The sequence below is a fragment of the Mustela erminea genome, chromosome 6 (genome assembly GCF_009829155.1).
Source record: "Mustela erminea isolate mMusErm1 chromosome 6, mMusErm1.Pri, whole genome shotgun sequence".
NCBI lineage: Eukaryota > Metazoa > Chordata > Mammalia > Carnivora > Mustelidae > Mustela > Mustela erminea.
The window spans coordinates 9,960,504-9,988,277 of record NC_045619.1 but is presented as its reverse complement, the minus strand read 5'-3'; the positions used below and the strand labels follow the sequence as shown (position 1 = coordinate 9,988,277).

Here is a 27,774-nt window from a genome sequence, read left to right as displayed (position 1 = left end):
GAGCCCAGGGCCCTCCCCAGCTGTGCCCTCCTGCACCTGTGAAATTCTGAGAGCAGAGGCGGGAAGGAGAGATGGCCCCTCTTTCCCCGCCGCCTCTCCCTGTCCCCCAGGGTCACCCCAAAGCCTCCCCCTCCCCTGACTCCCTGGAACTTCCCTGCAGCTGCAGGCCTGGTGAGACAATTGGGTGTTTTAGAGAAATACATTTTTGGGCTAATTTGCCATGCATAAGTGTTTCTCTTACCCTTTAAAGGCGGAGAACAAAGAGGCCTTTCTGCACCCGGGCAGGCTGCTGGGGAGGGGACCGCAGCTGTACCGGGCCGGCGACCCTCCTCCCTCCCTCATCCCTGTGAGCGCCCCACCACGCCGCCCCCCGCCCCCCCCAGGAGAGACAGCCTGGACTTTCCCAGCCTCCCCCAGCCCCCTGCCCTGCTGCCTCTGAGGCCCCTCTGGTCCTGCCCCACCCCAGCCCCCACCCTCCCACCAGCTGCCCCAGGCGAGAGGGAAAGCCTGTGTGGGTGGGGGGGATGGATGGATGGATGGATGGGGAGGGGGCATGCCCGGGGAGAGCGGCTTTCTACGAGGCTCGCCAGGGCGGCCAGGGCCTGGCTGGGTGCGTGCCAGAGCTCCTGCGGGTTGCGGGGGGCAGTCACGGGGTGTGGGATGGTGTCAGTCATCAGGTGAATCACCAGTGTCGTGGGGGGGATGTGGCAGTCTCTCCATCCACTCATTCCTACGTTCATTTGTCCGTTCCTTCCTTCAGCTAGTCTCTGCTGTGCTCCCACCGTGTGCGGGTCTCAGGGCACCTGCATCCCGGAGCAACAGCGAGGCGCTAATGATTCCAGCAAAGCCCCTGGGGTTCCGTATTTCCAAGGGGCGGCGGCACCTAGGGGGGCCGTTGCTCGGGGACAGGGCTGTGGGTGCAGAGGTGTGGGAAGCAGGTGCTTCGTGCTGCCTGCTGCATAATGGAGGGCCACCGAGCTTGGTAGCAGCTCCACTTGCTGGTGGTGAAGGTCCTGAACGCGGCGGATTCAGCATCACGCCCTCCCAGGTCGTGGTTCACCATCATCCCTTGCTCAGGCCGTTCCTTCCCCTGGAACGCCCTGCTCTCACTCTTGGCTGTTTGGAGGCCACACCTCTCCTCTTCTGGGGCCGTCTCCTAGCTCCCCATCCTCCTCCATCGGGGCTGGGCCCCTCAGCAGTCCTGTCTGTCTCCCCCAACACATTGAGAGAGCCCCGTGGGCGGGCACACATCCACACACCTACACAGGGCCCTGCTCTCCCCCTGTCTGCACTTTCCCCCCATGTTCGTGGGCTCACTGAGGGCAGGGGCCTTGGGTGTCTTCCCAGCAGGCAGCGCAGTGGGAGAGCACAGCCCTCTGTGCTCAGGAAACGAGCGTGCAGGGCTGGACAGCCCTCGTCTATACTCAGAACGGCAGCGGCCGCTGTTTGCTGAGCACTTACGGAGCCAGACCCTGCGGGTGACATCGGCTCACTCACGCAGTCGTAACCCCTGTGGGAGGCGGGCGCTGCTACCTACCACTGCTCTGCAGGTGGGGAAACAGATCCAGAGGGCTTGAGACTTTGCTAAAGACTGTCTGGCTCGCAGGGGAGGAGGCGTGAGAGTCCTTGCTCTAAACCGCTGTATCTGGATGCCACAAGAGCCCCTGCTCCCTGGGGTAGACTGGCAGACGCTGGCCTCTCCTTCCATCCCTGGGCGCTGCCTCTGCCCCGCGTGCGCCTGAGAGAGGGCGAGACACGGAGGCTGAATGGCAGCGTGTCGCCCCACAGTGGAGCCGTGTGAGGCAAGGCCAGCCAGGGCAGGAGGCCAGGGCTGCTGCTGTCCCGCTGCCACAGGGGCAGGTGTGACCTTTGGTCCTTGGACTTCAGGACCAGCGAGGGCTTCAGAGCCCCTTTCCAGCAATCTCACTTGGTTTCCTCGAAGTCAGCACACCCGAGGGCACGAGCGACACCTCCCAGGGCTCCACGGGTCAGCACAGGGCGACGGACACGGGCTTCGCAACCCTCTGTGCGCATGTATATGTGCATGCCTCTGCACGCACACGCATCCGTGCCCGGGTGTGCCCAGGTGTGGGTTGGCCGGGGCAGGTCTACCTCGGGGTGATCAGGAGATGGAGAGGCTGAGACCTGAGGGAGGACAGTGGCTGCATCGTCACCCGGAAGTCTCGGAGCGGGATCCAGAGGAAGGGGCAGCCCTCTACCCCTCACATGCTTCCGAGCGTACAGACCCTCCGAAAGCTGGAGCAACGCAGGCAGAAAGCGAGATGTGGCTGTTTGCCCCCGAGGGGTTGAGGGGGAGCCCTGCTGCGAGGGGCAGGCGACTCTGGGCCTGTCTGAACGGGGGCTCTGAGACTCACCAAAGGCTCTGCAGGCCTTGGCTGCGAGCTCCATCACAGTCCTTGATGGGCAGTCGTGGGGGCTGACTGCGTGCCTGGGGGCAGGGCTGGGGGTGGGTGGGCCCGGCCTCTGCCCTTGCAGAGGAACCTGTAGTCTGAGAGATCTGTTCGAGGATCTGAGGGGTGAGCGATGTGGTCTCTTGGGTGTGTATTGGGGGGGCGGGGGGGGAGTGAAGGCTGCTGAGGGAGGCTGGGAGGTTAGGGAGGGAGATTTGAAGGTTAGAGACTGATAGGGAGAGGGAGGGCCCCTATTCATAGAATCCTAGAATGTAAGTCCTTTGAAGATGACCTAATTTGAGTCCAGTTTATGCAGAGGGAAACTCAGGCCCAGGGACAAGGGATGACTTGCCCAAGACAGTGGAGTCCATTTGAGTCCATTCAACAGGGATTTCCTAAGCCTATGGGGCACCAGGCAGAGGACTCAGCCTTAAATAAGGGCCCATCTTGCCTCAGGGGGCTGTGGTCTGGTGGGGCAGTGGACACACAGACAGATAAGGACTTTCCAGTGCCATGAGTGTGACCATCATAGGGTGTACAAAGCAGCTGGGTGAGGGGGAACGGAGGACCATTACCTAGGCAAGACTTCTTGGCAGAGGTAGCATCTGGGCTGGGCTTTGAAGGATGAAGAGTTCAAAAGACCGAACAGGGAAGGAAGGCATTAGTTTCCAGGTGACCAGGTGGTTTGAGTCAGTTTCTGTTTTTGCCACCCCTGAAGGTGGCCACCAGTGCGTCCTGCATGGGCACCCCATTCTCTTGGAGACTTGAAGCAGGAGGGTTTTTGGGTGTTTCTGTCCTGAGGCGGGGGAATGGATTCGGGGTTTCCCAGGACTCCGGGTTTAGCCTGGTTGCAGGGCCTTGATTTGTCCCCCTTCTACTTAGTCAGAGAACATTGCCTGGGCACCAGTTATGACTAAACCTTACCCACTGGGGAGGATTGCAAGAGGCAAAGAGGAAAGAAAGGCATTCCAGGAGAAGGGAACAGCACGAGCAGAGGTATGTTTGCTGGAACGCAGAGGCTTATTCCATGACTATCTTCTGTTTTGTGTGGCTGGAATAGGGGCCATGAAGGGAGCAGTTCTAGATTCATCTGGAAAGATCTTCCACTGCTGGAGCTGGAAGGCTCTAGCGAGGAGTCTGGGCTTTAATTGGTGGCAAAGCGGGAGATGCTAATTGATTGTGAGCACGAGCAACTCCGTCAAGAGCCCAAGACCATGCTGGGAACTTGAGAGAACCCAGAAGCCTCCCGGGGAGCCAGGAGATGGCCCCGCTAGACACGGTATGCTGGGAAATGCTTGACAACCAGCTCTGTTGGGGCAGAGGGTGGCCCTCTAAGGATGGATTTCCACAATGTAAATGCTCCCACCAGGGCTAATTTCAAGCTTCCCAGCTGACATCAACAGGCTTAGAATGTTCCAGAAAATTTAACAGTTGGCTCTCCCATGCCGGTATGAGCTGACTCCTGCACACCACATCCCCCGGGATGATCAGCTGTCATGTCCAGTGCTCAGCCCCCTTCTCTCCAGGTTTACTTCCGGTGTGCCCTTCATGTGGGAGCCCAGGGATGGAGACCTACCTGAGAGGTTTGTCCACGCTCAGTGGGGTTCTGACTGAGCCCCCAGGCCCTGTGGGTTTGAGCCTTGGCTCACCCAGTCCCATGCTGGATGACCGCAGCCCACCCCTCACTCCTCTGGGCTCACATGATGACGCAGAGGGGAAGTGTGGGTGGCAGAGGACAGAGCCGGGAAGGCCTCAGGGGGCTTGAGTCACCGCTCTCTGGGGGTAGGGACCAGCCCCACCCACCCCCAGCTCATTCGCCTGAAGATCCATCAGCTCACCAGCTGGTGCTGGGCCAGGAGGGGACCTTCGGGGAGAGAGGACAGGGGACAGGGTGGGGGCACTGAGAGCCACGTGGGCTCCAGGCTATAGACCACAAATGCCTCAAAGTCTGCCAGGGCAAAGCGGGTTTCTGGGCCTTGATACAAGTTTGTTCCTTTGCCTGGGGCCACCCTCTCCCTCCCTGTCTTTTGGCAAATTCCTGCTCAATCCCAGGCCTCAGCTTCAATACATTTCTTCCAGGAAGCAGGGCCTAAGAGCCCAGGACCCGTGAGGCCATGGATAATCTTAAGTCTTTGTCCAGCTCATCTGTAAAATGGGAACAATGGTACCCTGTAGCCTGTGGGACGGCTCCGAGCGTCAATTTACTCCTTAGTTACTGCCCCTTCCCCCATGTCCCTTCCTAGGCAAGCTTGGCCTCTGAGTCCCCACCGTGCCTAGCGGACACACCTTCAATCAGGTGGTAATCATGGCCATGTCTGTCTCTACCGCCGGACAGTGAACCCCTGAAGGTGGGGATTGGGTCTGAGTTGCCTTGGGGGGCTCCAGGGCACAACCTGAGCCCAGCCCGGGCACCAGCCTCGCCCTGTTTTTGGGTCCCTGGCCTTGGCTCCGACACCGACCCGCTCAGGGTCCTGGCTCAGTGGCTGCTCCCCACAGCGACTGGGTTTCCTCGTGTGTGACCTGGATGACCTCTGAGGTTACTTCTTCCAGCCCCCAAAGGCTGTGAGTCCCTGTCCCAAACCCGAGTCACCATCCCGCCCCCTGGACCAGCACCCCGCCCCCCCCGCTTCCCAGCTCCATCAATGGCTCCGCTGTTCTCCAGTGACCCAGGCGTGAAACTTCAGAGTCATTTTTGACTCATCCGCCTCTCTGTCCCCTCACGGCTAATCACTAGCCACGACAGTTTTTCCTTCGAAATGTTGCTCATATCCGTTGTCCCCTCTGGTATTCTGGTCCCCTCGGTCTGCCGCAGGGATGATGGCGCCCACTTCCTGACCGGCCAACATCCTCTCTCCTCCCGTCACGGCCGTCTCCCCAGCAGAGCTCTGGAAATGCCACCCCTGTGTACCACCCCCCCCCCCCCCCCCACCGGGAAAAGCACACCTGTACCCTGGCAGGGGATGAGCTCCTGGGTGTGCGCAGGAGAGACCGGCCGGAAGGGAGGTCTTGAGAGGAGAATGGGGTGCATGCCCCAGGTCGCTGTGGCTTGTCTCTAAGCGCTCATACACTCATCTGGTCGGGGGACCCAGCGCTGCGTGCGAGGCAGGGACTCTGGGGTGATTAGACAGAGCCTGTCCACACGGAGCTCACACCCGACAGGCCCCATACTGTGGGGTGTACAAGGGGCTGTGGGTGCTGAATCAGGCGCCTCGGCCCTGAATCAGGAAGCTTCACGGGGGAAGTTGGTTCTTCAGAATGCGGATTCCGGCCCGGAGACAGCCTGTCTGCGGAGCAGTCAGAGGGCCGGGGAGGTGCTCAGGGTGGCGGGTGCTGGGAGGGGTGAGGCTGGCAGGGTGGGAGGCAGTGAGGTGAGGCTGAGCAGGGCTGGGTGGGCTGGGGAAGGGCCCTGGCTGTAACCTCAGCGACCCTTTCCTGCCATCTGTAATTCAAGTCTCCTGCATAGAGCTGACGTCCCTGGCAGGGTCCTCTCTCTGACAATCAAAGTGATAGTCTGTGGCCCCGCTCTCCGGTTCGCACAGTGCTGGCCTTCTCCGGCTCCTGGTCCTGCTTTACCAGCCCCGCAAGGTGGCACCGGCAGCTCGTCTGTCACTCCTGTTTGACAGATGAGGCAGCTGAGGCTCAGAGAGGGGAAGGGGCTGGTCCGGGGTCCCCAGCAGTCCTTGCCTGCGGGAGGCTGGCATTTCCCTGGCCCCGGATGGCAGCTCTAGGGGTTGAAGGGAGGGAGAGAGGGGCTCAAGCTCCAGGGCCCCTGTCCTCCTGGGGAGGGGCTGGCTCCGTGGGACCCAGACGGAGGGACAGGCCAGCGGCTGGGAGGCTGGGAGGGAGGATTGCTCCCATGGGTCCTCAGCAAAGCAAACCCCGCTGGGCTGGCGCGCCCCCTGCCTGGGCGCCCTGGGGCGGGAGTCTGCGGGTGGGGGGGGAGCAGGAGGGACTGGCTGGCGGATTTGTGTTTCCACTTGATTCCCTCAGTTGTTTTTCCAGAGCTGTGGCAGGATCCCGAGGGGTGGGGCGGAGGCGGGGAGACCTCAGGAAGGCAGGAAGGCGGGCGGAGGGGCGCCCCCCCCCATGTGACTCCTCTGACTGACGACAGTGCCACATGGAAGGGCCTCGAGGCTTCCGTCCTGCGCTGGCAGGACGAGTGTGTGACGTGGGCCAGGGCGCTGGGCCCATACTGGGTGACTTCCCGCGTGACCTGCACTGTCTCAATGCTCTTTCCATTGGAGGCCAACCCCTTTGACTGTGGGGTGGAGAGGCCCGTGACCGTCACCTGACCCCCACGTCCAGCACAAGCCCAAGGGGCAGGTACCTAGGGCCAAACGTGGGCAGGGCCGGGGGGTGGTGGTGCCCTGAACCCTGGGATTTTGCTCTCCCAGTTCCCCTCCAGCCTGTCCGGTGACCCCTTCTCAGCTCGGTCTGTTGTCCACAGCCAGGACCCCTTCCTCCTGCTGCCTCCCAGCCGCATTTCAGGCCTGCTGCCTTGCCATCAGGCCATCCGTCTCTCGACTTCCCCAGGCCTGGCCACGCTGGGCTCGCTGTCCCTGCTGGTTCAGTTTCCTGCCTTCCACAAGTGCCCACACCCTGGTCCCTGGGCCCCAGGCCTGGCTTCTCCGCTTGCAGTCACCTGTGTGTCCTGGTCCTGTCTGCCCTTCTCAGATGGTGGCAGGAGGAGCAGGGGCAGCTACTCCTGGCTTCGGCATTCTGCTCCTGGCCCTTGTCTGGAACTCAGCTTCCTCCGCAGTGAAGCAGGGCTGAGGGGTACAGAGCCAGCAGCCTCCTAGCACTAGATCTGAGGAGACAGGGGCCTGGCACAGAGTTGTGGGGAGGCGGGGAGGTAATGGAAGCTCTCAAAGGAGCCAGCCTCACACCAGCTCTACAACCCTGGGTGAAACTGACATTTCCCTGAGCCTCAATTTCATCCTCTGTAAAATGGGTATAATAATAGTGCCTTCCCTTAGGACTGAATGACATGCTCCCGGGGGAGGGCTTCCCCACCTGGACTGGGGTGAGGGAGGGCTTCCTAGAGAGGCCGCCCTCATGGCTCTGGACACGCATGGACAGAGCTCCAGGGAGGGGGAAAGCAGGAGCTTTAAGCTGAGACTGGGAGTGGGGGAAGGTGAGACCTGGGGCTCTGGTCCCGGGGGAACAGGGGCTTTCCAGGACCTCACCCCAGTGTCCCCACCCTGCCTCTCCACCAGGGGCTGACGTCACTTCCTGTTCTGCAAGCTGGCTCTCTTCTCTGTGGCTTTACTTGTACAGGTCCTTCTGTGTCCAGGCCCTCCCACCTCCCTAATATGCACAACTACAGCTTGACTCTCCAGGAAGATTTCTCTGCCATGGCCATCTCCCTCCCTCTCCTGTCAGCACCGCCCACTGTACAATCCACTGTGTTGGATTATCTTGTAAATGGCGCACAGCCTGAAACCTAGCAGGAGCCCAGGACCTGCTACCCCTCCCAGAAGTAGTCTCCATGATGGCTTCACAGGCATCTCTGTGCCCAACCCTTGCTACCGTCCTATGCGGTCAGGAGGGCTAAGGGACCATCGACAGTTGATACAGTGGCCGGGGAGGTCCAGGGGGCTGCCCAGGGCCCACAGCAAGGTGGGGAGCAGACAGGGACACAGCACTCACTTGCACTTTCTCTCTCTGTCTCTCCATCTCCGTCTCTGCCTCTCTCAGTCACCTGCCCCCCAGCACAGAGCTCCGGGCTGGGGCCTAGTAAGGGCATGTTTCCTTTCTGTTCAGCTGGAACTCCAGAGTCTGTCCTGTCTCTGTCCGTCTGGGCCATGCAGCCTTCCTTCCCTCCCTGCCAGCCTGTCTGCTGTTGGAGGGTCCCCTGACACTGTCACCATTCTCTGTAGCCACTGCCCCACGCTACCCACCACTGCAGGCCTTGACCTGATCTGAGCTAAGGAGCCCGCAGTTGCCCTGAGAGCACACAGAGGGTGCAGGGAAAGCCGTCACTAGGGGTGGGGAGGCGCTGCCCTTTTCCAGCTGGTGACCTGAGCCATTGCTTGCCTCTTGGAGGCTTAGTCTCCACCACCCGTGCCCCCAAGAATGAAGTGCTGCCTTTTTATGCTTGCATCAAACCTGCAAAGTGTGCCTGCTTTTACAGTGGAGGAAGCTGAGGCCCTGGGAAGCCAGGGACAGGCCTGAGCTGGGGGCTGGCCGGTGGGCCACTGAGCCTCTGCTTTGCTGGACCATTTGTAACATCTCAGCACTGTGGGACTCGGGGGTGTGGGGGGGCAATGTCCTGAGAGCTCTTCGTTAGGCTGTAAAAACTCCCCAAAGAAGAGGCTCTGTTCTTCGAGCGGGGGTCAGGGTCCCTGAAACCCATGATTATGAACTCCCAGCGGTGGGGGACAACCTTGTTCTCTTTAGGAAACTGCCTGTTTCCATCCTTACCATGGCTGGTGCTGGGTAATCGCTAATTCAAAGAATGATTGGACCCTACTTATGAGGGGGTGGGCGACATGGGGGAGTAGCCACCAGGGATTGGAGAACATAGGGTATGGGGGGCTGGTGGGTCTCTAGTTCTCACCCTTGGTCTTCTACAGTTTATCCCTTGCATGGGAACCACGATGTCCTTGTTAAAATAGAACTCGGACCACACCACTCCCTGCTCCAAGCTCCTGCAGGCCCCTCACACCTGGGTTCCTCCAGCATCCCCCCTGCTCTGAACCCTGTTCTGTGGCCTCCCCGTGTCCCCCTTGCTCCCTCTGTTTTTGCCACTCTGGCCTCCTGGCTGCCCCTAGACCCCCTGGCACATTCCCTCTCAAGGTCTTTGCACGTGCTCCTCCTACTGTCTGGAACATTCTGCCCCAGACATTCTTCTTCTCTTCATTCAGACCTTTGTCAAAGATCACACCCTTCCAGGGGCTTCCCCGATCACTGTTTCTGATGCACACCCTTCCTGTTGGTCCCTCCCTGACCCTGCTTTGTTTTCCGTCACAGAGCCTGTGGCCACCGGACATTAGCTTGTATATTTGCTGGTTTATTGTCCATCCTGACAAGAACATTTTCTCTGTTTTGTCCACTGCTGGAACCCCAGAGCGGAACAGTGCTGGGCACATGACTAGTGGCCAACTCTTACTTGTAGAAGGAGAGAGGAAGAGGGGGAGGGAAAAACCTTTTTTCCGCTTATCCATGGACTGCCTCCCCTGTGTGGCCCTGTGTTAGGCGCTTCTAGAACAAGTACCATCAGCAGAGCAGACAGCAGCTCACTTGAGCCCCGCTGACCCCAAGGTAGCAATGGTCATTAAGTGGGTATAGGTGAGGGGCCCAGAGCGCTGTTGCTTCGTTTTGCCTTATTTGCAGTATTACCGGATGTGGTCTCTAGGAGCTCGAGAACCAGGGTTAGTGGGTGGAGAGTGGGGGAAGGGGAGAAAGCTGGGTAGGGATGAGAGAGATTTAATTAAATTTGAGAACAAAATTTTCGAACAGGCCACACTGCAACAAGGAAGGGACGTCCTCGGGAGGAAATGTGCTTCCTGTCCGCAGAAGGAGGCAAGTGGGGTCTGGTGGCCCTGGAACCCGGTCCAGCCAGCCTGAGGACCTGAAGCCATAAGATGTAAGGATTCAGGGGAGTCCTCCCCGAGGCTGGGGTGGGCCAGGCTCTGGAGTTGGAGCAAGCATGGGTCACTGGTCTGACCAGACCGAGGCAGCAGAAGCCATGGCTCCAGTCCCCGGGTCCGAAGGCTGCTGGGACTTGGCCAAGCAGCCATATTGGGCCTCTGGACCTGGGAACCGCAGACCAGGCCTGGGAGACAGGAAATCGCCCCGCTCAGGGCCCGAAAGTCCCCCTAGCATACCCTCACTCCCTCCCCACCTCCCACAGTGGCCTCAGGCCCCTGCGCCCCGCGCCCATGGGGTTAAATCTCTCCCTGTCTCTCTCTGCTCCAAGTTGTTTTCCAAGTGAAGCAGAGAATGGTTCTCTTGTTACCAACATGGCTTCTGGGCATTGGGTAATGCGCTGCCTCTTCTCCCTGCTTCACTCCACAAAGGGACCTTTTGTTCCTCTCCCTGCCCCTCTCTCTGGCTCTTCCCCGGCCCCCCACCCACCCCGACTCCCTCCTCCCCGCCTCCCGCCCCACAGTGCACCCCTGGGCTGCGAGGAGTGACCGTGGTCTGGCCGCGGTGCCCTCCCTCTCCCGAGGCGCCCAGGGAGAGAAGGGGCCTTGTGGCCGCGGCGGCCATTTTGAGAGCGGCCATTCCGGGCGGCCCCTGGCTTCTTGAGAGCTTGCGGGGCTGGGGAAGCCATAGCGGGGTGGCTGCGGCTCAACAGGAGGTCTCGCGGTGCACCTCCTATTCTCTAGGGAGAAGGGGGACCCTCCCACCGGCCGCCCCCACCTGGGCCGCCTCCTTGCACGGAGACAAGACACCTTCCCCCTTTCCACCATCTTGCTGGACCCGCACAGCAGCCCCCGAGGCGGGAGTGACCCCCGCCCTCGGCAGGTGGAGACTGAGGCTCCGTGGGGGTAAGTGTCTGTTCCGACCAGGGGCTCAGTGAGCAGGTGCTGCCGCCGGACCAAGCCATGTGCTCCCCCCCCAGAACCCCCCAGGAAAGAGCCCTCAGAATGTGCCCTGACCCACGGGAAACACAGATGGAAGCTTAAAACCAGATTTACTGGAATTTTTTTGGAAATGGAGTTGATGGTGCCCAAGATGGGAGTGTCAGGAAGCCGGTCAGAGGTTGAAGTGTCTGCTGTCAGGGAATTCAGTCTCTATCCACTGTCCCCCTCACAGGGTCCTGCACAGCGGGCAGCAACAGGCTGATGGCAACCGTGTTCAGATGAGGAAACAGGCACGGGGGAGACACACTGCCAGGACTTGGCACTCACCCAGCCGGCTCCAGCTCTGCCTGTCCCTTCCCAGGGCTGCAGCCCACCCTTGTAGAGGCCCGGGGACTTGGGGAGGAGATGTAGGTCGATTGTGGCAGCCCCGGCCACCCGGTCTGCAATCACAGGAGCCAGACCCTGAGGAGGCTGTGCTCAGGTGCCTCCAACACCCACCAATTCGGCCATCTCACTCTGTCCCCGCGTCTCCAGAGCCCTGAAACAGACCACCTGCACCGTGCCAGCAGGGGGCACTCACCTGTAACCATCGAGTGGGGCAAGAAGAAGCAAGAAGAGGTAAAATGGGTAGATTGGGGATGGATGGATGGGTGGATGGCTGGGTGGGTGGGTGGGGGGGTTCAGGAAACAGACAGAGAAGGGAGATTTATTCAGAGTTGAATGCATCCCTGGGCCTGCCCTCAAGGAGCCACACTCTAGGAGGAGAGACAGCTCAGCCAAGAGCCAGCGTGCTGTAAGACAGGGCGCCTGCGAGCTCACCACTGGCTGGGAGGTTGAGGAAGGAAGGCTTCCTGGAGCAGGTGACCAAGGATGGAACCTGAAAAGATGAGGATGAGTGAACTAGGCAAAGAAATTGAGACAGAAGGTGGGAAGGGGCTGGCATAAGGAGAAGGTGAGTGGAGTGTGATGGGGGAACGGGCCATACCCGCGTGCCAGAGCAGAGTGGGGGCAGGGAAGGTAGGAGAGGTGGCCAGGGGAGGAACTGTGTGGGCTGCCAAGGGTAGTCAGGGGGGCTCCTGAGGACTAGAAGGCCCCGAGAAGTTACATGAACTAGATCCTGAGGGCAGCAGGGTGGTCACTGAAGGATTTTCAAGGGGTCAGGTTTGTGTTCTAGAAAGATCATATGGGCTGGGTCTGTGCCAGTCTGGTTTATTACTGTTTTCCCAGCACCCAGCTCAGTGCCTCACATATAGTAGGTGCTCAATAAATGTTTTGAATCAATACATGAACACCAACAGTGTACTTCGAGGTCATGGTTAACACTAGTTGTAGGACCCTGGGCTTCAGCTCCCTCATTTGTGAAATGGGGGTAAGGACACCTGTCTCCTGGGGGTGCCGAAATGGTGAAGGGTTGGGGCTTGTGACGGGCTTTGTTCAGTGTCCCGCATGGGGCCCACGCTCCATAGCTGGTAGCTTTCTGCCTTGTGCACAGGGTATGCCGGGGGGCGAGCCCGAGGCCAGGAGCAGGTGGAGAGGGGCGGGGTCACCCTGGCGTGGGGGCTAACACCAACGCTGATCAAGGGCTTAAGCTCTTCGAGAATTTTACTCTTACAACCCTCAAAACAAGCTAACGAAGAGGGCATTATGGTCACCCCTGTTTTATTGTCCAGGAAGCCTGGCACAGAGAAGTGAAGTGATTTGCCCAAGGCTGGGGGTGGGGATTGAGTGGGACGGAAGGGCTCTGGACGCCAGAGCCCAGTGACCCCTGAGCTGGTGACAGTGGCAATGGTCTGGGCAGCCACGGGGGGAGGCGGCCCAGTCTGAACGGTTGGACCAGGTGGGGGCAGGCAAGGGGCGGGGAGGGAGGCATCAAGGCTGCCCCTCGTTTTCTGGCCTGGGTGACCCAGCAGAAGTTCATTCCATTTCCTGGGCAAGGGACACTGTGGGACGGGCAGGCTTGGGGAGGAAGAACACACGGAGTCTGGGTGGAGAGGCCCGGGAGGTCCGGCGTCTGGGGGAGAGGTCTGGGCTGGGGATGTGGATGAGGGCGAAACGGGCTCCTGGGGCAAGTGGGAGGCATGTGGGGTGGGGGGGAGGGCCCCACCCCTGGAGCTGGTGGAGCAGAGATCAGGTCGAGTTTGCTCTGTGCCAAGCATCACCCTGAACCCTTGTGTTACCTTATTAAAATCCTCCCAACAGACCCTTCGAGGGGCACCATGACCATCCTCACTTCCCAACCCAGCAGACAGTGAGAGGTCCCAGCTGCCCCAGCGGCCAGGGCTGGGATTGACCCAGGGCCCAAGCCCGGGTTGGGGATGCGTGGAGAGGCTCTGAGGGCTGCCTGGGTGTGAGCCGAGGTGGGGGGCCCAGGCCTGCCTCATTATCTCCTTCAGTACCTGGGTCTGGTCACCTCCCCTCCCCATGCCTCCGCCACCCCCATGGGCCCAGGCCTGTCCCTGTGACGGAGGAAGCCAGCAGGGAGCGGGGGCCAGCTCTGCTCTGCTCTGTGGGGCCCGGTGGTGAGTGAGGGGCACGCGTTCTGGTCAAAGGGTGCAGAGCTGGAGGGCTGGTTGGGGTGAGCAGCAGGGGAGTAGGAAAGTTCTGGATATCGGGGCCTGGGGGGCTGGCAGGCAGAGAACAGTAATTGTCCAGCTGCGCATTAGGGACAGGGGCCGGGACATGCTGGCCCAAACTGCCTGGTCCCCAAGCCTGGCTCCCAGCTGTGAGCTCAGGGAGTGGAGCGCGAGAGCTTGGTGGCGGGACGGTTGTGCCTCCATCACTGCTGGGCGAGGCGCAGAGTCAGAGCTGAAGGCCCTGGGGAGCTCCCAGCCCACTATGGAGGACTGATGTTTTGCCTGATGACAGACCCCTGAGAAAAGGGCTTCCAGGAAGGGGCTTGCCACTGCCGGCTTTGCAAGGTATGTGGTGACCCCCGGGCCAGGCTTCAGTTTCTCGGGACAGGTAGCAGGCGGGGTGCCGGCAGGGGCAGTGGGTAGAAGTGACGGAGCTTTGGGAAATGGTGGGTGATCTGGCGTAGCCAGCTTAGGGGGTCCAGGAGACGAAGGGGGCTAGACGCGGGGAGAGGGGGCTCCCTTCTGTAGGCAGTGGGAGCCAGGGAAGACACGGGGGCTGGAAGAGCGGCTGGTTCTGTTATGAGAGGAGGCACCGAGCTGGGAGCAGGCAGAGGGCGTCAGAGAAGACACGTTGCGTTGTCCCATTGGGCGGAGGGTCAGCAGAGTAGCTCAGAGAGACAGGGAGAGAGTTTGGGGTGGCGGTCCCCTGCTATGGAGCCTTTCCCAGAGCGGGCTCAGGGGCTGGGGGAGAATGGAGGGGCCTTCAGCCAGGGCGTGTGGACAGCAGGTGTAGACAGGTCTTTGGGGAAGCTCGGCCAGGAAGGGGAGATACAGGGCAGGCACTGAAGGGGGCCTTGAGGATCATGGGTTGTTCTTAGAAGAGACACTGGCGGTGCATCGCGGAGGTGGGCTCCGTGGGGGAGGGGCTCCTGGAGTGGAGGTGGGGGGTCCTGAGCTGGCTGGGGGGGCCTCCGGCTGGAGGGAGGAAAGGGATAGGGCTGGGGGCTGCAGAGTCATTTGTAGGCTGAAGGAGGGGAGGTCCGGGGACGGCTGCCCAGGGGCCTGTCCTCTGTGACGGAGGAGGGGAGTGGAGAGCCAAGGGGCTGCCGGGGGTCCTGAGGTTGGGGTCTCCACAGAAGGCCCTGGGAGAAGGAAGCCTTGACGATCAGAGAAGGGCAGTGGTGCGGAGGGACGACCAGGCTGTTCTGAGCTCACGCCATGTGCTCATGCCCAAGGGGCCGTGGGCCTGTCCAGAAGCTTATTGGCACCTTCCTGGAGGTGTTCCTGTCCTGGTCCAGGGCAGCCCGTCATCCCCAGAAGGCAGAGCCGCTCCCAGAGGCTTCCCACGGCCTCCAGATGCTTCCCTCCTGCACCACTGGCTGCCAGTCCCCAGCTCGGCACACAGCAGGGCCTGGACACCACCGGCCTGTGTGCTTCCATGCTCTCCCACATTTCCAAGCACCCCCCGTAACTCCCTGTGCCCCCTCTGGGTTGCAGGACTGGGGCTGCTGTCTGGGCTCCGTCACTGTGGTCAGGACCAGGAACGAGGGGAGGCTGAGTTCCATGGCGCTTTGTTAAAGCCAACTCGGTACAAATCGCTCCATGGAAAGATGTAGACTCTGACCCACTGGCCGCCCCCTTAAGGCTCAGTGGTCAGGGACTGTCACAATCCTGTGACAGAGTCTGATGCCGCCATTAAAAATGATGTGTATGGGGGGCACCTGGGTGGCTCAATGGGTTAAGCCTCTGGCTTTGGCTCAGGTCATGATCTCAGGGTCGTGAGATCGAGCCCCGCCTTGGGCTCTGTACTCGGCGGGGAGTCTGCTTGAGGTTCTCTCCCCTTGGCCTCTCCCCCGGCTCACGTGCTCTCTAAATAAGTAAGTAAATAAATTAATAAGTAAATATTTTTTTAAAATAATGTTTATGGGGAATTATAATGACATAGGAAATGTTTTCAGTTTTAAGCGAAAACCAAGATATGAAAAGCTATAGGCATATGTATGATTTAATAAAAAGAAAAAAGAAAAAAAAAACCATGTGCTGTGAGCTTGACTTCATTGAATAATTACAGGAAAAAACCTGAAAGAAAACTCAAAAATGCTAACCCTGTTATTGGGACTGGGAGTGGCGGAGATGTTTTCAGTGCTTTGTCCTTTATCGTTATTTCCAAGTTTGTACAATAAACACGTTCAAATGTTAAAGTCGTTTGAGATGAAGGCGCGGCACGGATCCCGGCTTTGAGAAGGAGTCCACGTCTCTGGAAAATCTTCTTGCGTGAACGTGTAAGATCTTGGAGTGTATTTATACATTTTTCAGCTGGAGGTAGAGCATGGATCCATTAGGAAGGCGTGTTGACTGCAAATGATGGAAAGCCCCATAACATTGGGAGGGTTACTTCCCCTGCCCCTCCCCCACCGGTCACAGGGCTGGGGTGGCTCCGTGATGCTCTCATGGAAGCAGACCTGTTATTCACCCTGCACCCCGCTCTTTCAAGCTCTGTTCCCCACACCCGCTTTCCATCTGGGACTGCGAGCTCGCCCTGTCCCGTGCCAGCCTTACTGGAGCCGTGTTTGTGCTCATCTGGGGCCACCTGGGGGCCAGGACCAGGCAGCCCAGCGGGGACCAGCTTGTAGGAGACTGGTCGTGAGGTCACACTGTGCCCTGGGTCACACCGCTGCTCAGGTCACTGGATGAATGAGAAACAGATGAAGGGATAGGGGCACAATCAGAACCTGTCCCTCAGCTCTCTTCCCCACCTGAGTGACACATTGCCGAGTTAGTCCCCGCAGGACCTGGCCCTACTGACCCACTTAGCCTCACGTCTCGCCCCTGAACTGCTGTGGTTCACACATACCCCACCCTGGTTTTACTCTGAGCCTTCGCTTATGCTGTTCCCTCTGCCTGGAATGCCTTTCCTTGCTGCACCCACCCCATTTGGTCTAACTTCTGCTCGCTCTTTTAGAATCGGCCCAGTGTCATCTTTTCCTAGAAGTCTGCCTGACCTCCTGACTCCTCTTCGACACCCACAGGACTCTGTGCTCACTGAATTTACCACACTGCCTCCTTTCTCTTCGAGTTCTGACCCCCTTCCCTGCCAGCCTCTGAGCCCCTGGAGGGGGGATGTGTCTGACTCACCTCAGCACCCAGCCCTGGCCTCAGAAGGGGCACGTTTGAGCAGGAAGTCTTGGGACCTGGCTGTCCCCAGCTGCTGGCCCTGAGGAGAAACTCAGAATGGTAGAGGTCTACATGCTGGGGCCTCAGCACATCAGCCCCCGCCAAAGAGGCTGGCCTGGCAGGCCCCATGGCAGAGAGGGCGGCCCTCAGCAGTTATCAAAGGCCAGCAGGGAAGCCTCCCTCAGATGGTGGCTGGGGGAGGGGGGAAAGGGGAGCTCCCTGGGGCTGCCGCTTTCACTGTCAAGCCGGGCCATCCGTCAGCCCTGAGCACAATGGGGTCATTAACCCCTGACCTGGGCCTTCTTAGCCACTTCCTCTGGAGGGCTCTCCCCAGCAGAAGAAGAAGGGTGGGGAAGATTTCTCTTAAGCCTCCGGTCTTCAATGAGAAGGCCAGGACCCCCTGGGCTGGTCGAGGAAGTCACAGCCTTGTGGACCCTTCCAAAGCTCAAGGTCCCTATCTCTAGCTCCCACCCTCTGTGGCTGCCTTGGGGGATCGGTTGGTGGCCCCTCTGCCAACTGCCAGAGCAGTGTGTCTGGGGACGGACAGACAGGGACCCGAGAGAGACAGAGATGAGATGGTCTTCTGAGAGACACTTCAGCTCAGAGATGACGCTTTTTCATTTAATAGTTCCTTTAAAGGACCTTACAGACCAGTCCTTCTTGTGAAGTTGAATGCAGGAATCCTAAATAAAATGGTAGCAAAACGAATCCGGCAACGAAGAAAAAGGATACATCCCTCACGACCAATTGGGTTTACTCTAGAAATGCAAGGGGAGTTTAACATCTGGGAGTCAATTAATGCCATCTATCACATTAATAAATTGAGGGAGAAAAGTCACATGATCCTCCTGGAACTGGCAATAAATTTCAACATCCCCTGATGATAAAAATGCTTTAGCAAACATTGGATCGAAAGGAACTTCCTTCAAAGGATTATCTACAAAAGCCAGCACCAGCGTGGTTCTTAAAGGGACAGTAGACAAAATTCCTTAAAATCCAGGGCAAGACACGTTTGCCCGCATCCGTATTTCTATTTAATATCTTACCTGAGGTCCGAGATGGGGCAGTAAGAGAGAAAAAAAAACAAACAAAGACAAGGTATTAGGACTGGACGGGAAAAAGCAAAACTTGTATTATTTGCAGATGATGTGATTATCTACATAGAAAACCCAAATTCATCCATGACATTAACCATGAGTAAAATCGAACAGAGATACGGGATATTCCTATTTCAAATCAATATCAAAAAGTAATTATGGGGGTGCCTGGGTGGCTCAGTCACTAAGCGTCTGCCTTTGGCTCAGGTCATGATCCCAGGGTCCTGGGATGGAGCTCCGCATCGGGCTCTCTGCTCAGTGGGGAGCCTCCTTCTCCCTCTCCCACTTCCCCTGCTTGTGTTCCTGCTCTGGCTGTGTCTCTCTCTATCAAATAAATAAATAAAATCTTCAAAACAAAAACAAAAAACTAATTGCAGCTACAACCTGTGGATGAACCTTGAAAACCTTATCCTAAGCGAAGGAAGCCAGACACAAAAGGACACATGGTGTATGATCCCATTCACACGAAATTTCCCAAACAGGCAAATCTACTGAAAGTAGATTACCAGTTGCCAGGGGCTTGAGGGGAGGAGGGAGGAATGGGGAGTGACGGCTAATGGGCAAAGGTTTCTTTTTGGGGTGATGAAAATGTTCTGGAATTAGTGGAGACAATTGCACATCTCATGCACATACTAAAAATCTACTGAATCGTACGCTTACCAGTGATTAATTATGCTTACCAGTGATTCATATTGTGTAAATTCGATCTCAATAAAAAGCGACCATCATTTATAAACATCAGAGCAAGCAAAGCATCATTTTAAAAAACCTTCCACTTACAATAATAACAAAAATTCAATCTAGAAAAAATATCTACAGAGGAAAACATGAAACGTCTCTGAGGTGCAGCCACTCTGGAAAATAGTTTGGTGGTTTCTTAAAAAAATGAAACGCGGGGTGCCTGGGTGGCTCAGTGGGTAAAAGCCTCTGCCTTCGGCTTAGGTCATGATCTTGGGGTCCTGGGATCGAGCTCCGCATTGGGCTCTCTGCTCAGCGGGGAGCCTGCTGTCTCCTCTCTCTCTGTCTGCCTCTCTACTTGTGATCTCTCTCTGTCAAATAAATAAATAAAATCTTTTAAACAAACAAACAAACAAACAAAAAACCCGGAAACACACACTTACCATATGACTCAGAGGCTGCACTTCTAAGCATTTGTTAGAGAAAATATCCACACAAAGTACATCCATGATTATGCAGGGCAGCTGCTTCTGTAATAGTCAAAAATAAGATACAGGGGTGCCCGGCGGGCTCAGTCGGGAGAGCGTGTGACTCTTGATCCTGGGGTTGTGAGTTCGAGCCCCACATTGGGCATAGAACTCACTAAAACAAAACCAAACAACCCTAAATGCATCTAAATGCCCCTCACTGAATGATGGGTTAAAAATCTCAGAATACCACTCATCAATAAAATAGAACTATGGATACACGTGATTAGCTGGATGGAGCTTGAGGGAATGATGCTAAGTCAAAGAAGCCTGTCTCGAAAGGCTACATGCTGTGTGGTTCATTCGTGGGACGTTCATGGGACATTCCCAAACTGACACAAGTATAGAGACAGACGGAGAACCGATTAGTGGCTGGAAAGGTCGGGAGGAGAGAGGGAAGGGGGCTCCAAATGAGCAGCGCGACGGGCTATGTGGTGTCCGGCTTGTGGTGGTGATTGGGGAGGGGAGGGACCTGCACGGCAACACACAGGCGCACGCACACACACACACGCACACGCGCACACACACTTACGTGCACGCATGCGTGAGTGCGTATAAACCGAGCGGAATCTGAATGAGGTCGGTGGATGGGCCCATGTCAGTTTCCGGGTTTGGGTAAAGTGCCCTGGTGATGGCGAGCTGTCACCCCTGGGGGGAGCTGGGTGAAGGGCACACAGGAACTCTCTGTTCTGTTTTTGCAACTTCCTTCCATTTGTAACTATTTGAAAACAGAAAGGAAGACCAAAAATTTAAAAACATTACTAGAAGACATTAAAGAAGACCCCAGAGGTTAGCTTGAAAATAAGGAATTCTGGGGAAGGTGAAGGGGTAGGGAGGGGCAGGGTTATGGCTGAACAGAGAGAGACCACGAGGGGTAATGCATAAAGAGTGTTTTGTTATCCTTTTCTCTCTCTTTCTGTACACTTGACATTGTCTGTCTTTCTTTCTTTTCTTTTCTTTTTTTTTAAATTTAGGTACTTTTTGGGGGGAAGATTGTATTTATTTATTTGACAGAGAGAGAGAGAGCACAAGCAGGCAGAGCAGCAGGCAAAGGGAGAGGGAGAAGCAGGCTCCCTGCTGAGCAGAGAACCTGATGCGGGGCTCGACCCCAGGACCCTGGGATCATGACCCGAGACAAAGGCAGACGCTTATCCTACTGAGCCACCCAGGCGCCCCCACTTGACACTTTCTTAATAAAAAATAAAAGGAACCTAAGGAAATGTGGAGAGACGGTATCATTGACTTCTTCCCAAATTCCCATCTGGACTGAGTTCAGTCCTGATCAAACCCCCACAGGGTTTCGGCAGAGCTCATCAAGCAAGTTAAGAAAGAGCAAAGCACAAATACCAGTTGAGACGCTCTCCCAGAAGTTGGGCGCTTGTCCTGCCACACCTCAAGGCTTATTACAAAGCGGTAGTGAGCAGGCCGGTGTGGTGTATCCTGGAGCAAAGACAGACCGCTCGACAGATGGGACAAGGCAGAGAGACGGACAGACAGGACACAGAGGTGGGCATGTGGCAAATCAGAGGGTAAGGGGGGAACGGACCCATTCATGTCTGTCACATGTCGTCCTCACAGCCTTCCTGTGGGGCCGGCTTCGCTCATTAGTGTCCCAAACCCCATCTCACACTCGGCAGAGGCTCATGGAAGGCCAGTGGTGCCCAAGGTCTTCTGGCTTTGGTCCTGGGCTCTTTCCAAAGTGGGGTCCTCCCTGCCTTGTGTCTGAACCACGGACCCCGATCTGGACCTGTTGATTCCTAATCTCTGGGGATGTCCTGGCCTCCACATGACTACTAACATCCCACTTGAGCCTGGGAACTCATGAACTAGAGAGAGGGAAAGAGCGAATGACACAGTGGTGGCGGCGGAGGGGCGGCAGGGTGGTGGGGGGAGACACGAGATAGCAAAGAGCCAGTCACACCGAGGCCAGCGGGGCCTCACCGCCGGGGGCAGGGAACAATCAGGCACTGTCCCTCTCCCTCCGCCCCCCTAGGCTTTCATCACTGACCTAACTCTGGGGCAGAACATTAAGGGTGGGTGGGAGTGAGGGGGGGAAGGTCAGGGGTCAGCCCCCCGCGTGCTAAGCACTGCCAGGAATAGAGTTGATTCGGAGGTGGCTGGAGGGACTCGGAAGCCATTGAGGAGAGAGGAGAGAGCTGCCCTGCGCCCCAAGGGCAATGGGGTCCACAGCCTCATCAAGCTGGGAAGGGGCTTCTGGAAGGAGGCTCTGACCGATGCTAATCCTCTTCCTCAGCCACTGCTGCCCGAGTGGGAGGGACGTTCCTGTCCCTTGGACGATCTGGTCCCTATAGTCCCATGACCCCCAGGCTGACCCACTGAACCAGCGCCCCCTTCCTCCTCGAAGCCCAGCTTCCCGGGTCCTGCAATCCCTGAGCCCTGTTCCCCAACCTGGTTTCAGACTGGGGGGAGGGGAGACTCTCCCCAAGTCCGCTGACCTGCTGTGGCGGCCGGAGGGGTCCTGCCAACTACGATCTGACTGGTCTCCGGTGGCTGCCGGTGGTCTCCGGTGCCAGGCAGACAGGAGTTCTGGGTGTTCGGAGAGACCAGCCCAGGGCTGTCCTTGAGCTAGTCCGCAGGGAGGGTTCCCTGAGGATGTAGCCTGTGAGTAGAGACACGGATGGAGTGAGGGAAGGAGCATTCCTGCGGAAGAGCATTTCAGGCAGAGGAAGCTGCAAGGGTAAACCATCCAACAAGTGCCAGGAACAGCAAGAGGCCCTGGAACAGAATATGAACAGAGAAGAAGAGCGGGCCACGTGCCCGAGGAGCAGCCAGGCCCAGGTCTGAGACAAGACCTGAGGTTTATTCTGTGTGTGATGGAAAGAGGGTAGAGGGGTTGGAGCAGGGGAGCGTCATGGTCTGACTTAAAACCAGCACACAGGCTCTTGGGATACCCATTTTGCCCACGGAGACCAGGGCTCAAAGAAGTCAAGTGATGTTTCCAGGGTCACATAGCCGCCACTGAGCCAATGCTCTGTCGGCCCCCTTACTAGCTCCCCACAAATCTACAATCCTGCCCCTTGCCACGGGGCTCCCCTCTTGATCTGGGGGCCCTCGGCTTGGAAGTGGGAGGTGTTACCTCCCTGTGCAGCCGAGCAAGCTGGAGTTCAGAGACGCTGGGTCACCCGTCCACACCCACACAGCACGGCAAGCTCGGGGATCAGAGTGGCTCCAGGCCGGGCACACCAGGCTTCGAACCCTGGCCTTACCAGCGATGAGCTGGGAGGTGTCTAACCCTTCAGAGCCTCGTCTGGGAAACAAGCGTGGTGATAACACATGATCTGACCCCCACCCCCAGCCTCTATGCATCCTACCGCTTCCAGCCACCCTGGCCTCCCTGCTTCTCCGAGATGTCAGCTCACGTCTGCCATGGGAACATTCTGCCTCTGGGCTCCTCTGGGGCCTCTCCGGTCACCTCCTCAGAGACCCTCCCAACCATCATAGCAAAAAAACCCCAAACAACCCGGTCTCGCCATCTTTTCCACCCTCCCCCACCTCCCCCATTTTGCAGTATCCGTAACGCCCACCACCTGCTGGCCTGAGCCCATTTCTTGGTGTCTGGGTTCACTGCCTGCCTCTCCTGCTCATGTGAGCTCTGTCCAGGCGGGACCTTGCTCTTTCTACTCCCTGAGGTGTCCCGAGGCCTGGGCTCAGAGGTGCTGACTGGGTGTTGACTGAGTGAGTAAGTGCGCGCACGGAGAGCAGGGCGTGGTGATTTTACACGAGCTCATGTATGGGAACTGCGGTCATTTCGCTTGATTCTCAAACCCATGATCCAGATCTCTATGCTGCTGATGAACTGAACCGAATTTCAGCCCCCACCCCTGGTTTACTGACCTTCACCGTGGCCTTGGAAGCCAGCGGTCAATCAGTGGTGAGGAGCCAGGACCCGGGCTGGGGCCCCAGCAGGGCTGAAGGGCGGGCACCTGGGGCACAGTGCGGCATATGACCAGCCTCACCCACTGCCCACGGGGTACAGAGACTCATGGTCTCCCTCGCCAGCCTAGAGCTGGGCGGTTGGTAGGGTGGCAGGGGGAGTGGGTGGTGGCAGTGACTCGAGTGGACCCTCTTAGGGCTCTGGTGCCCCAGGAGGTGTTTCTCCTAATGGCCACTGGGTGGCAGCACTCCTCCAGGAATGGGGGCAGCGCCGCCCAGCTTTTCCTGCCGGAGCCTGGGAACAGAGGTGGCAATCTTGGGTTTGGGGAGAGGAGTTGGGACTTACCCAGGGTCACACAGTGACAGGGATTGGCCAGGTGAGAAGTCACCTGCCTGCCTGGAGAGACTCAGGAGCAGAGAGAGGGAAGAGGAGGAGGAGTGAGCTCAGAGGGTGAGTGGGAGGGCCAGCCCTGACTCAGCCCCTCCGAGAGGGTGGATGTCCTTAACCCAGTTTCGACCCCCAGAATCCTGTCCATCCTAGAGTCAGGGCTTAAAGCTTCCCCCTGAGGCCCTGCTGACGCCTGTTGCCCGTGCCTCTGGCAGACTGGTGGTACTCCTGCTGGACTTGAGTGGCTGTCACCTCCCCCACCAACTCTCTCCCCAGCAGCACTGGACTGTGCCTGGACCTCAGCTGTGCCCTCTGCCTGTGCCACCCAGCCCCTCTCAGCCTGGATAGCACCTGCTCCTGCAGGACTCAGCTGAGCTGTCGCTTCCTCCAGGAAGCCTTCTCTGGCCTCAAACTGCTGAGAAGCCCCTTCTCTGGGCCCACATAATACCCTGGGCTCCTCCTGGCTGGTGAGACCACTGGGGCAGGGATTGTTGGTGGACACTCCAAGTGTGCCCAGACCCCACCCATTCTGAGCCTGTGATGCGGTGGTCCTGCTGGAGGCATTGAAGGCATGCTTTGTGAAAATGTGGCCTCCAAGAGCTGCCCTTCCTTGGAGACTCTGATCTCTTTTTATTTGTTTGTTTGTTTGTTTCCTTCTTTCTTTCTTTTAAGGGAGACAGAAGTTACTGAATACACCGGAAGGAAGCAGCCAACAGGCCAGCTGAGCAGAGGCTCTGTGCAAGGAGGCAGTGGGTAGGGGCTGTAGTTAAAGTGGAAGTGGGGGCTGGCTGGGTGGCTCTGTCTGTTAAGCATCCAACTTTTGGTTTCGGCTGAGGTCATGATTTCGTGATGGTGGGATCAAGCCCCGAGTCGGGCTCTATGCTCAGTGCGAAGTCGGCTTCAGATTCTTACTCTCTCTCTCTCAAATGAATAAATAAAATCTTAAAAAACAAAATGAAGGGGAAAGGTGAGGAGGTATGAGGACGTGCGGAGTTCTCCCTTTTTTGGTGACTATACCTGGTGGTAAGTAGCCCATTGGTCAGTTGGGGCCTGTGGATATTTGAGACATGATGGGGCTGTCTGGATTCAGCCAGGGGGTTGCTGGGGCCCCTTTCTACATTCCATCGCTCAAGACTATTTGCCTGAAAGCGGCCTCTACGTCCCCTCTGCGTGCCCTGCCACCCCTCACCCCCCGCCTGGCAGATCGACAATGACAAATCTTGGGCATTTGGACATAGGTCTGGCCTTCGGACTGAGTGAGGGGCACAGAGATGTCCCCTCCTAAACCTGTTGGTCTGGCAGTTACAGACCAGAGCATGGTATTAGATTAACGGGCTGATGGGTGATTTGAGTCAAAGTCCTTGGTGGTCACGGCCATGGGGCTTGGGGGAGGAGACCCTCCGACGGAATGTGCTAGAATCCCTTTTGAGCCATCATGCCCAGATGGAATTGTTGGATTCACTCAGATGCGTAGGAACATGTTTGCCCGTTGATCGAGGTGGAGACTCTGATGTAAGAGGTCTGAGACAGAGCCCCAGAATCTCCGTGGAAGACACCTCCCGCTGGAGTCTGATGCAGGGGCCTGGGCCTCCTAAGGCCCTTCCATGTTTGCCTTCAGAAGCAGTGGGCGAAATAATGGCAATGAGGCAAGACAATAAAAACCTCTGTCGTCTGTGCTGAGTGAATCGCTCACGAGGTACTCCCCACCTGCTGCTTCTTTTAGTCTTCATCTGTTGTAACTACTGTCTTAGGAGGGATCATCGTCCCCAATTCTCCAGACCCCTGAGGCTCAGAGACAAAGGGTGACTTGTCCAAGATTCCCCAGCTACAATACAGCAGAGCTCAGAAAGGAGCTGAGGCCATCCTGGAGGCGTCCGTCTATGATAAAGCCTCTGGGTTTGGAGGTTGCTCTTTGTTGAAAACCAAAATTCCAAAATCCAGGACTCCCCCCCCTTAGTGTGGTGATTCCAGCCCCATGGAGGAAGCTCCGGTCATGGTTCAAGTTCAGGCCCTTATCGTCCCTTCTCTTTGTCCACCCACGTCCTCTCCTCCAGGGCCCAGAGAATGTCCCGTCTCATAGAAAGCTACACCATTTCTAGGGCATTTTCACCCACAGCTGGGGACTGTTCGGGGCTCTGTGGGAGATGCAGGCAACCTCCCTTGATTGCATTTTGTAAATGCTGTGGTTTGTTTTGTTTTTGTTTTTACAAATTGACAGTCTGTGGCATTAAGCCTGTGGTGCTATTTTTCCAACAGCATTTGCTCAGTTTGCGTCTTGGTCACATTTTGGTTGCTCTCATGATATTCCCAAATTTTTGATGGTTATGTTTGTTACGGTGATCTGTGATCAATGGTTAGGACTTGATAAAAGCCCAGATAATAGTTAGCTTTTTTTTAGTGATAAAATCTTTTTAAATTAAGGTATACAGGGGCGCCTGGGTGGCTCAGTGGGTTAAAGCCTCTGCCTTCGGCTCGGGTCATGATCCCAGGGTTCTGGGATCGAGCCCTGCATCGGGCTCTCTGCTCAGCAGGGAAACTGCTTCCTCCTCTCTCTCTCTCTGCTTGCCTCTCTGCCTACTTGTGATCTCTGTCTGTCAAATAAATAAATAAATAATCTTTTTAAAAATCAGTTAAAAAATTAATTAATTAAGGTATACACATTGCTTTTTGAGATGCATGCTCTTGCAGACTTAATAGACTACAATATAATGTAAACATAACTTTTCTCTGCAGTAGGAAATCAGCACGGTCACTTGACCTGTTTTATTGCCTTATTGTGATGTTGGCTTTAATGTGCTGGTCTGGAACCGAACCTAGAGGTCTCCGAGGTGCCAGTACAGAGAAGAGCCAGATCTGTCCCCAGGGGCTTTCTGGCTGGGAAGACAAGAAGTGCTTACTTTGTTGTTGTTGTTGTTGATTTTAAGATTATTTATTTATTTATTTGACAGAGAGAGAGAGAGAGAGAGAGAGAGATCACAAGTAGGAAGAGAAGCAGACAGAGGGAGAGAGCGGGGGAAGCAGGCTCCCTGCTGAGCAGAGAACCCAACATGGGGCTTGATTCCACGACCCTGAGACCAAGACCTGAGCCAAAGACAGAGGCTTTACCCCCTGAGCCACCCAGGTGCCCGGGTTTGTTTGTTTGTTTGTTTGTTTGAAGATTTTATTTATTTATTTTGACAGGGATATAGAGAGCACAAGTAGGAAAAGTGGCAGGCAGAGAGAGAGAGAGAGAGAAAAGCAGGCTTTCCACTGAGCAGGGAGCCCAATGTGGGACTCGATCCCAGGACCCTGGGATCAGGACCTGAGCCGAAGGCTGACGCTTAACGGACTGAGCCACCCAGGTGCCCTGTTTGTTTGTTTGTTTGTTTTAAGATTTTGTTTATTTATTTGAGGAAGGGGAATGGTCAGAGGAAGATGCAGACAGAGCAGGAAGCCTGACATGGGGCTCAATTCCGGGACTCCAGGATCATGACCTGAGCCAAAGGCAAATGCTTAACTGACTGAGTCACCCCAGGAGCCCCAGGAAGCGCTTACTTTGGTGATGGACCAAGTCACTTGAACTTTCTTTTCCCTCAAATTCATGGTCCCAGCCTCGCCCCCTTAATTGGCTGGAACACGTTTCCCTGCAGCATGGGCTGACTGATAAAGTTGTTCATAATAGTTTCACACATAGGGACACCTGGGTGGCTCAGTTGTTGGGAGGCTGCCTTCGGCTCAGGTCATGATCCCAGGGTCCTGGGATCGAGCCCCACATCAGGCTCCCTGCTCAGCAGAAAGCCTGCTTCTCCCTCTCCCACTCCCCATGCTTGTGCTCTCTCTTTCTCACTGTGTGTGTCACTCTCTGTCAAATGAATAAATAAAATCTCTAAAAAAATATTTTCACACATAGTATTTTCCACTGATAAAGTGGTTCATAATATTTTCACACTAATAGGCATTCAAAAGCAATCCAATTTTCTTTTTATTGTTTGTCACAGTGACATAACCCATTGGGGTGTTCCTGGGGTCCTCTGGAAGGTACCAGGGATGATAAAGTTGGTACAAAAAGGGAATTCAGGGAGAAGCAGTTTACAGTTTATTGAGATAGGAGTTCTAAGCCCCAATTTTTAAAAAATATTTTATTTATTTATTTGACAGACATAAATCACAAGTAGGCAGAGAGGCAGGCAGAGAGAGAGGAGGGGAGCAGGCCCCCCTCTGAGCAGAGAGCCCGATGCGGGGCTCGATCCCAGGACCTTGGGATCATGACCTGAGCCGAAGGCAGAGGCTTTAACCCACTGAGCCACCCAGGCGCCCCTCTTAGCACCAATTTTAAAGGAGAAAAAACCCTTCTCAGACAAAGTACAAGCATGTATAAGTTAAGCAACTCAGAATTGGCTCAGGGAAGCCCAGAGCGGATTCCAGAAGGCCGGACATAATTCCAAATGAATGATCCAAATGAATGTTTCTGGAACTAAGTTAAAGTGGCAGGACTTGTGAGCAGCGATTGTCTGGTAAGTCT

The 27,774-nt window shown here is 56.6% G+C and overlaps 1 long non-coding RNA gene across 3 annotated transcripts in view; it reads left to right on the top strand.

Annotated features, from left to right (window-relative positions):
- Nucleotides 1-15,934, top strand: part of LOC116592791 — a 50,976-nt gene extending 35,042 nt beyond the window's left edge. Inside the window, exons 2-3 of one of the 3 annotated variants that reach the window (XR_004286610.1) lie at nt 9,873-9,999; nt 11,175-15,934. This is a non-coding gene — a long non-coding RNA (uncharacterized LOC116592791). Of the gene's footprint in view, nt 1-9,872 lie in introns of all 3 variants that reach the window. The other 2 variants (XR_004286608.1, XR_004286609.1) reach the window with 2 other exon arrangements.
- The last annotated feature ends 11,840 nt before the right edge of the window (nt 15,935-27,774 follow it).